The sequence below is a fragment of the Aotus nancymaae genome, unplaced genomic scaffold (genome assembly GCF_030222135.1).
Source record: "Aotus nancymaae isolate 86718 unplaced genomic scaffold, 86718_ANA_hifiasm-v0.15.2.pri h1tg000006l, whole genome shotgun sequence".
Taxonomy (NCBI): Eukaryota; Metazoa; Chordata; class Mammalia; order Primates; family Aotidae; genus Aotus; species Aotus nancymaae.
Genome location: NW_026988417.1, coordinates 27738472 through 27749422, shown reverse-complemented (window position 1 = coordinate 27749422; position 10951 = coordinate 27738472).

The following is a 10951-nucleotide window of genomic DNA, read 5'->3' as shown; positions in this document are numbered from 1 at the left end:
ATTCTCCAAAACTGTCCCCCACTGATCCTTGTTATTTGGTCTCTTCTCTATCCATAGTGCTTGCTCAAAAAATTTATGCTACTATCAACCTCTTTTTTTGAGAAGGAGTTTTGCTCTGTTGCCCAGGCTGGAGTGCAATGGTGCCGTCTCAGCTCACTGCAACTTCTGCTTCCTGGGTTGAAATGATTCTCCTGCTTCAGCCTCTCAAGTAGCTGGGATCACAGGCATGCACCACCACACTGGCTCATTTTGTATTTTCAATGAATACGGAGTTTCTCCATGTAGGTCCGGCTGGTCTTGAACTCCTGATCTCAGATGATCCACCCACCTCTGCCTCCCAAACTGCTGGGATTACAGGCATGAGCCACAGTGCCTGGCCAGTATCTACCTCTTAATGAAGTTTTTGCTTTCTCTGTAACTTGGAAGCAAGAGGGACACGATGATTTAACATTTTTAGGATATGTCTCAAAATCTTATTTGAAAGCCAGTTTCGTGTCTTTCTTTATAATATAGGCGTATTTAAAAAGTGTTGAATTATTATTGACTTTGTAGTACCTTTGCCAAAACCCTATAACTAAAATAATCACACTTCATATTATTTTGCAGTTACATACGAAGGAATAAGGAATAACTGTTATAAAACGAGGCTTTCAAATCAAACTGCATGAAGTAAAACATAAATCCAGCCATTTTGCTTTTACTTACGCCATAGCGAAAGAGTAGATACAGCCACGAGTGTTCATAGCAGCACGTTCAAATGAGTAACAACTTAAATGCACAATAGAAAAATGAATAATTATTTACAGTATACAAAGAAGTACCTTATGGTAATAAAAATGAATTAAAGCTATATCCATTAATATGAATAAATCGTTATAACATAACTTTAAGAGGAAAAAGAAGCTAAGAAAGAATATGTTCAATAAGTTTCTATTTCAAGAAGATTTTAAAAAAACTGTTTAAAAGTATTAAAGGAAGAAAAGGGAATAATTTTTAAAGCCAAATACAGAGTAGAATGATGATTAACAGACTGAGAAGGGTAGCAGGTTTGGGGACGGGAGAGTAAATATGGTTAATGGTTGCAAAAATACAGTTCGAAGGAATAAGATCTAGTAATGGTGAACACAACAGGGGGACAACAGTCAACAAATTTAAAAGTAACTAAAAGAATGGGATTGGAATGTTCCTAGAGGGAATAAATGATAAATGTTTGGGATGATGGATACCCTAGTTCCTCTGATGTGATTATTACATATTCTGTGCCTGTATCAAAACATCACATGTACCCCATAAATAAGTGTACCTACTATGTACCCCTAAAAATTTGAAAAGATACAGATTACTGATTATCTCTGGGTTAGGAAGATAGGAATGAAATAAGTACTGAGAGAACTTTAGTAGCTTGAGCAAAGTTCTGTTTCTTAAGTTGAGTGAATTATTCATGGGTGTTTATTTTATCATTTCGCTTTGTAAGTTATGAATATACATTCTTGTCTTTTTGCATGTATCAAATATTTTCTAATATATAAAAGACAGGCTATCAACTATTTTAAAAATCAAATAATAGTAACAAGAAAGTCAGACACAAAAATAAGTCCACCATTTGCTAGGTCGGTTATTTGGGATAAGTTATTAAACTTTTCTAGACCCCCTTTCTTCATCTGTGAGATGAAAATAATGAGGGTGGTTGTGAAAATTAACAATAATACAATTAAAGTAATCATAATTATAATCAGTAAGTATGTATGAAAATGACTTCAGGCCGGGCGCGGTGGCTCACGCCTATAATCCCAGCACTTTGGGAGGCGGAGGTGGGTGGATCACAAGATCAAGAGATCGAGATCATCCTGGTCAACATGATGAAACCCCGTCTCTACTAAAAATACAAAAAATTAGCTGGGCATGGTGGCGTGTGCCTGTAGTCCCAGCTACTCAGGAGGCTGAGGCAGGAGAATTGCCTGAACCCAGGAGGCGGAGGTCGTGGTGAGCTGAGATCGCACCATTGCACTTCAGCCTGGGTAACAAGAGCAAAACTCCATCTCCAAAAAAAAAGAAAAAAAAAAGAAAATGACTTCAATATAGTCAAGTACATTCAAATATATTTAAGGTATAATTCATTTTTAAGTATAGTAAACTAACAGCAGCTATTATAATACCTTTTGTGCATAAAATATACGAATTTTTACTTTTACCATATTTTTATGAGCCATGCAAAAGTTACAATTCTTTTAAGAATGTAATAAAGAAAGAGAAGTCTAACCTAGGTTTTTTATAGTATGCCTAACATTTTATTTTTACAACTCTCTATAATTTACACTTTGAAATCCCTTATTTCCAAAATTATAAAAGTGATAAATAAGGGTTCCCAGACAAATGCAACCAGTTTCTCTGTTCTCAATTTTTTTAAAAAGTTAGAAAGATATAGTTTCAATAGTATCTTTGATTATTATGCTAGAAAAGGATTTTTGAAAGATTGCATTTTATATTATTTTTATTGAAGGGAATGCTCAGTCATAAGGACCAGTAGGAGATTTTCCAAAGTTCTACGACATGATAGAGAGAGTTCAGAATCCTGATTGCCTAGCTCTTCTCACTGAATCTGTGTCATCTATTAATTTCAACTGACATCAAATGCCACCCAGTTAATATATGCTACCCGGTTTATTATTCAATTACATTTTCCCCCAAATGTTGAACATACAGGATGAGCAGCATTAATCTAGGCTCCAGTAGACACAGGCATATCTCTGAGGAATGAGAAAAATGAAATAACCAAAGAGGAGAAGAGAAATAAAATAAGACTAAAATTATACAGATTTGTGAATTTGTCAGGGGGAAGGATAAAGGAGAAGGCTAGAGAAGTGAAAAGGAGGTCTCCTGAAAAGCTATTTATGTTGAAACCAAGGGGGCTAATAGCTGTTAATTATTCTAAGAGGAAATGGTAGCCCAATTTATATTTCTTTTAAGTACTCAGCAGTATTTGTTAAGTATTTATTACAGATCAGGTGCTGTTCTAAATTTGAATATTGAATTTGGAGCTGTGAGTATAGCAACTAAATTTACCTCATTATAAAGCTTACACAAATAATTAGATAGGTATACAGATGATCAATTAATTAGCAAATACATGTTACATTTATTATGTGGTTTTAAGAACTACGGAGAAAAAAAATAAAGCCAAGTACAAAGGTTTGAGAGTTCTAATGGAAGGAGACGGAGGTTGATACTGTTTCATATAGAGCAGCCATTATCAGTACAGAGTGACAGGCAAGGTCAAGTCCCTGAGGTTGGAACATGGGTTTCGGAAACTGAAAGAAGACAAGCCAGGTGTATCTGAAAGCAATTAGGTAGAGAAAAATGTAGGGCCAGATCACGTAGTGATTCGTGGAGCAATGATGAATTTTGGCTTGTACTCTGGGCTAGATAGTTCCCATTGAGGAATTTTAAGAAAAGTAACATGATCAACGTTACTGATTAAGTGATCACTTTGCCGATTGTTGGAAGAATAAACTGTGGGAGTGTGAGGTGATTTAAGAGTGGAGGGTTGGGCTGCTAAAGAAATAATTTAAATAAGAGGTAACAGTGGTTTGGACCAGGATGTGGCAGTAGATATGGAAATGCTGAGCATATAGACATAGTTCATAGACAAAGCCAAATAATATAGAAAAGGATTGTATGTACAGTATTACAGATAGAGAGAAGTCACAATTTCATGGTTTTTGAGTTATATAAACTGAACTGAGCGAGATGAGGAAGACTGCAGGTTTAAGGCCTGGGGAGGGTTGTAGGGATTCAGCAATAGAAGTTTAAGTTGCCTATTAGCCAACCAACTGGAGATGCAGCATGGGTAAATAAATACAGAAATATTGAGGCAAAAGGATATAAATATTTGAATGTTATAAGCTTAATGAATTATGTGATACTATTTTAAACCATCATCCTAGATGAAATCACCTAGGAAGTGAGCACAGGTAGAGAAGGCAAGAGATCCTGGGACTCAGCTCTTGGTTAGTACAACATTTAGAGGTTGGATAAATACAGAAAAACCAGTAAAGAAAACTTTAAAAAGGGAGCCAGTTAAATAGAAGAATTACGACTTTTTTAAAATAAAGTTGAGTTACCTAGAGTTTTAAGAGGTTAAGAAACTCTATCAAGATCAAATGAGTCCACGACAAAGCTTAAATTAGAATAAATAGTAAAATTATATTTTTTATCAAATGAACATATGGTTGCATAAGCATCTTTTTAGAATGTTGTAGAACACTAATCTTTCTGTAATATCTGAGGTTGTGTTACATAATCGTCAATAGGGTGTCTCTTACAGAGTACTGGTTGACTTTAAGTCAACATATTTTGCTTCCTTTCTCAATGTACTTATAGATTAAAGATTAAAGGTCATATTTTGAAAATAAATTGCCTTTACAGTATGCAATAATTTAATAATTATACTATTTTCAAATGAAAATGTTTCATATGCTGGAGATTTTTCTGTTTTTCTACTTGACAGATGTTTTAGTTTATCTTCTTATTTTACTTTTTTAGAGGGCTGTTTTAAAACTTGAAAGTTTAATCTCCCTTTTTCCCCTAGTTTTTCTGAAATGATTTCTGTTGGTACTTAATATTTTCTTTAGTCTTTTATAATTTGTCTCCTTTCCTTTTTGATATTTTAATTTTTAGATCATTATTTTTGTAATATAATAGTGGGCATCTTATTCATTAATCATCTATTTAAATTAATACCCATTTATTTTATAGTCAATGTTTATAGAAAATCATAACCTAACATCTATTCTCAAAATTTTTCACATTTTTAATAAACTGTTAGATATCTAGACTCAGGGAATTATGAGCTCCAATATTTGCATAAGCATTTATATGATGATGTTGGTTAACCTTAGAAAGTTCTGTAGGGAATACTGATGAAACTCATTGTAACATGGGTGGCATTTTAGAGTATGAGCTACTTTCTCAATCCTGTTTATAAAATGATACTAGAGTTTCGGACAATGTTTTCTTAACCAGTGCTTCTCAATCTACCTCTGCTGAGGAATTTTGTTTACCAATGTGTTATTCACCAAAACTTTGTAAAATAGAGTACAAATGAAGTACCAGAAAATAAATAAAAAGATATATCAAATGCAGCACTGATTTTTATCGTTAGATTCCACAGACATAAAGTTCTTGGCCAAGTTCTATAAAAACTTTTCAAACATCTGTTCTCATTTCAACTAACATTCATTGTGGGTACCAGTCTAAGACCATACTGTGTAGAAAAAACACTTCAAGGTCCCTTCTTGAACTGTCTTTAAAAATACTGCATTTTAGAAGAGTATGTTACATAATCTTACTAGATATTATTTTTTAAGGACCTGAAACCCATGAGGCACGGCTTTATAGAAAGACATGCTGATAATTGCAGTACCAGTGAAGTAAGGAATCCAGGAGGTGTTACACCATTGAAGAGGGTGTGTGTTTTCTTCCTGCCAAGTAACCAGTAATTATTATAATATTGGTAACGCCTTTCATCATAATATGCTTCAAGTCTGTTTTAAACATCTTTCTTTGAAACCTCACAACAATTCTGTGAGGCTGACATGATTTTTCTTACTTTATAAAGAAACAGATGAGAAGTCAAGTGAATTTCCAAGATCACAAATCTCATAACTGGCAGCAGTATTTCCAGAACTCAGGTTTTCTGCCATCTGTTCTCTTCCAGGTTGATGTAATCGTTATCACTTTGTTATGAAATTTGAATTGAGGAGACATTGAAGCCAATTAACCGAAGAAAGGGACTGTGAAAAGGGATTTCTTTATGATGTTTTGGTTTATTCATACTGCATACAAGGGGGGCCTCACGCTAATGAGAATGACTTAGAGAAGCATTCAGGCTGTTGTAATTAAAACAGAGGTTAAGCCAGGATAATACTTGGCAATACTATGGTGTTGTACTCCCTAGGGAAGAGCTCCAGGACTGACATTGCACTACGCAAACATGGGTCTGCAAATAGAAGTACATGTCCTGGGTGAGGGCAGTAGATTTACTTAGCTTTCCTGGAAACAAGTCTATTCTTTTTTGTTTTCCTCATTGGAATATAATTTTAGGAGTTTCTATAATAGGTTCAGCTCTATTTTGTGACTAAAGTCACATAATGGAGTACAAGTTGACACAACATTTTTGACATTCACCAAGATGATTCTTTATTGCTTTTTTGTGTGTTTGACGAAACCGTGAGATAAGGAAGAATATATAAACTGAGATAAAGAGCTTACCCCTAGCCAGAAATTATAGTGATTGTCATTGGTGACTTGTTAACAGGACTGATATAGTAGGTAATAATTAATATATAGGTGTGTATGTGTGTGTGCCTGTGTGTGTAAGGGAGGGGTTAGCTAACTTATACAAGAGTATGCATAATGCTCCATGCTTTGAGGATGCTGGATTAAAGATATTACCTATTTTAACAAATAAATGCAACTTGAGAGGGAGTCAATTCTGCAGTGTATTAATTCCTTAATGTCTTGTCTTTAATCAGATTCTCACCTCACCGAAGCAAGCCTGGTAAATAAGTTTTGGAGCTGGAGATAAAACAGAATAAATTAAAGAAGAAGAAAAAGAAGAGGAAAATCTCCCAAACTGATCTGTCTTCAATGTTCCTTTGAACTTTCTCCCCTACTGCACTCTTTAAATTTTAATGACTCAAGTGTTCACCATTTATGCAGGAACATACCCTTAATGTGCTCAGCAGCACTGCGTATCTTCTATACATGAGACAGACCACCCAGCAAAATACCAACCCAACTTGGAGTTTATGAAGTATTACCCATTTGTCTAAAATGTACTGTATTAAAACTTAAAATACTTTGTTAGCTGGTTATGTCAAATTCTTATTATAATACAAAGATTTAAGTAAAATGTGAATAAATTGACAACATCCAGTACCAAAAAGGCCCTAAAAACCTTTTTCAGAAATATAAGGGACTTATAGGCTTGCCTAGGTTGGCAAAAATGGTATATACCAGAGGATAGAGATGAAAATTAAAAGAAGTATATAGTTCTTCATTTATTCTGTACCTGTTCAACATTGTGACAGGCATAACAGATTTACAATTCTTATATGCTTTTCGCTATATTTTCCCTTTCAATACAGTATCATTCAATTTTTTTTTTTTTTTTTTTTTTTTTTTTACAGTTTTTACAAATGGAGACAGAGGCAGCTTATTAAGATAAACTATTCCCAGGTTTATTTGTGAAGATAGTAAGACTCACCTGTGGTGGTTCAGAGATGCTCTATTTTTCACAGAAGGATTAAATTTTTGGACTAGTGGGAGCAAGAGATGCTGCAGTACAAAAATAAATTTAAAATGGTAGACCACCTTCTTAGGGTTATAACAAATACTAAATTAGGTTATGTATTTTGTTGTTCAGAGGCATACAACTACTTGTGTATAATCATTATAATCATTGGTGTGGTGGCATTGATGGGGTTAATTATGCATGTTACATTACTGAATCATCTTCACATGGGAATCTATTAAAATGATATAAATTGAAATGATATTAAACATAATTCTGGATGTGAGCAGCGAATATCAGAGTAATTGGACATATATATGTGTGTATAAATGTGTATGTAGACATATATACACAAAGACAGGAGTTGGGAAGAGACAGAGAAATGAGACAGAACTTTAACACATTAGAAATCATCTCATAAAAGTACTTATTTTTAAAAGGAGGACATTTAGGCTATGAGAGAGTAAAACACTTGACCAGGTCCCGAATAAGAGCCTGTGTTAGTATGCCTACTTAATGAGAATGACAATGAGTTATGGAGAGGAGAGAGTAAGAGAAAGAGAGAGAGAGGTGAAGACTGGAGTTTGGGACTGGGGGAATTTAATGATTGTTGTAGAATTATAATTAGCATAAGAACTTTTTATTATATGTTTTCATGGTATAGAGGGTTTTACAAGTATTAATACTTTATTTTTATGCTTGATTTAATCAAAGATAATTTTTACTAAGTCATATTCTTATTTTGCATAGACAACAGTTTTTAAAAATATGCATCTCAAAAAATCTTCTTTGAATTTATTCAAAGAAATTATATCTTCTTGTATCAAATACCGTCATTCAGAATCATGAATTTAAAAAATGCTCAACTATATTTTGAGTTTAGTAACTATAGCATTATATTGATCAAGCATATTTGATGATTTAGGCTATAATTTTTTAAAAAGCACTAATTTTTTAAAAAGGCCATTATTAAGAATTAAAACCCATATTTGTGGCAGGTTGTGGACTAGCTGATCTATTTAATTACATTTGGATCTGCATTTGGGTCTATTCTTGCTCTTTTCCTTTCATGTCATTGCCCTCTGAATTTCCCTCATCAGATATTTTCTCATAGAGTAGTCCCTGAACAGAATCACATGAAATACTTTTTATTTTGCAAATTTTATTCACACTTACCAAAATATAGTCTCTCATGTGTGAGGTTTAAATTTTTAGTATAAATTTCTCAGATAATACTAATACAGGAAAGAATTTGTGATATCTTATTCTAGTGGATATAAATGCTACCAATTCCATTATTTTCATTAAGCAATGGAGAAAGAAAGCAAGAAAGAAAGAGAGAGGAAAAAAAGAAGAAAGAGAGAGAGAAAGAAAGAGAAGAAAGAAAGAAAAGAAAGAGAGAAAGAAAGAAAGAGAGAGGGAGGGAGGGAGAGAGAGGAAGAAGGGAAGGAAGGAAGGAAGGAAGGTTAATTTAATATAATGCTTCTCTGCCTATTATTTTCATTTTATAAGACAGTTGAAATGGAAACATATAAATGCTCAAAGATTAATTTTTATTTTGTTAAATTTAATGTTTTTAATATACAAACTAGTCCCAGATTATTATTCAAGGCAGAATTGAAAGTTCTCAATATTGAAAAGTTTTGATTGATAGAATGACAGATACGCTGATTGTTTCTGACAAGACTTGTACAATGTCATATATTTTTACAATTGTGAAGATTTTGTAAAATGCCAATTAGTGTTCAAATCCCATTAGTAAATTAATTAAGATGTAGTTAAAATCTGCCACAGAGATTGTAAAACAGACAAATCAAATAACACATCACCATCCAACCATGATAATAAAGAAATTTTCATTTGACTCAAGGGAGTTGGCACGTTACTAATTAGTATTAATTCAGTTGTTTCTTTGCTGTTTAGTAGTAAATTTAGTATGACCCATATGATAGCTAATAAACAGAAATTAAACAATGTATTCCTCCTTCTTTTACTGATTTTCACACTCCTTTTTATCTTTCTAATTACAGGCTTTTAAAATATAAATCAGATCAAATTTTTCCATATTGTCTTTTAAATCCTGGCATGACTTTGTATCCATTAGAATAGTTTAAGTAGAAACTATTAAAGTAACTTAAAATGAAGATCAGGCTTGAAAAATCCCTGAGCTAACCAAGCCAGTTAGGCCTTGAAAATAACTAAGCTTGCTTAAATTGCAAATATAGACAGAAAACTTGGGACATTTCTTGTAAATGCTTGCATAAAAAAAACAAACAAACAGAACTTAAGCTTAACCAGTAAGAGGAAGACAACATGATTATAGATCTAGGGATTTTTCAGTGGGAGGGAGCAAATAAGGCAATTTTATGATGTTTATCAATCAAATATTTTCTTTGTATTACCTTCCAGTTCATTCCATAAAAGCCTGTCCTTTATGCTTTTTCAATGGTATTGAAGAACCACTCCTTGTTTGGAGCTGCCCTATTCATGATTACTGTTTGTTTATTTAAATAAGTTATTTAAATTATATTTACCTCAGTTTATCTTTTTAACACAACAAACATCCCACATTTGACCTGCTTTGAAAAATATTGAATTTATTATCTCACATAAATGGAATCCCACATATAGTGACATTTTCAGGCAGGTTGATTAAATGCCTCATTGTTTTCAAAGACCCATGTTCTTCTCATAACTCTGAAATCCACTGGATTCAATTCACCTAAAGGCTTGTTTCTCTCTTGATTTTAAGACAGTGTATATCACTGCTAAAGGTTTTCTTACTCATCATGCAACATTAAAGGTAGCCACAAATAATTATGTGAATTCATTATCTCACATAAGTGGAATCCCACACATAGTGACATTTTCAGGCAGGTTGATTATATGGCTCATTGTTTACCAAAGAACCACGTTCTTCTCATAATTCTGAAATCCACTGGATTTAAATTCAACTAAAGGCTTGTTTCTCTTTTGATTTCAGGATAGTGTCTACCACTGCTACAGGTTTTCTTACTCATCACACAACATTAAGGGTAGCCACAAATAATTTGATGTTGTCTCCATCTTGAGATGAGTTCTTTGTACCATCCCCTTGAATTTGGGTGAGATCTATGTCTACTTGAACAATGGAATATATGGCAAAAGTGACTCTGTGCTTGCTCCTAGACCCAAGCCCTAAAATACTGGTAGCTTCTACTTCATCTGTCTTTGAACACTTGCTTTTGCAAACCAATGGTCATACTGTGCAACAGTGTAGTAAGCCCCAGAACAGGCCCCCATGAAGAGCAACTGTGGCTAGCCGAATTCCCAGGAAACAGCCCACACCAACTTATGATTCATGTAGATTAGCATCTTGAATGTGAATCTTCCATCCCCAGTCCAGCTGCCCAGCTGATGCCACATGGAATGGACATGAGCTATCCTCACGTTGTCTTGCCCAGATTACTGATTCATGAATTAGATAGATGACCATTGTTTAAACTGCTGTTTTGTTCTTTCTTTTTTTTTTTAGTGGGAAGTTTAAGAAGTGTTTGTGATGCAGCAATTAATAACCAAAACAGTCATATTTCTCAATAGATAGAAAAATATAAGTCCATATGTTCAGTGTGATGGGACCAACATAGTCCTACCACTCACCCCCTGAGTCACTCAGGA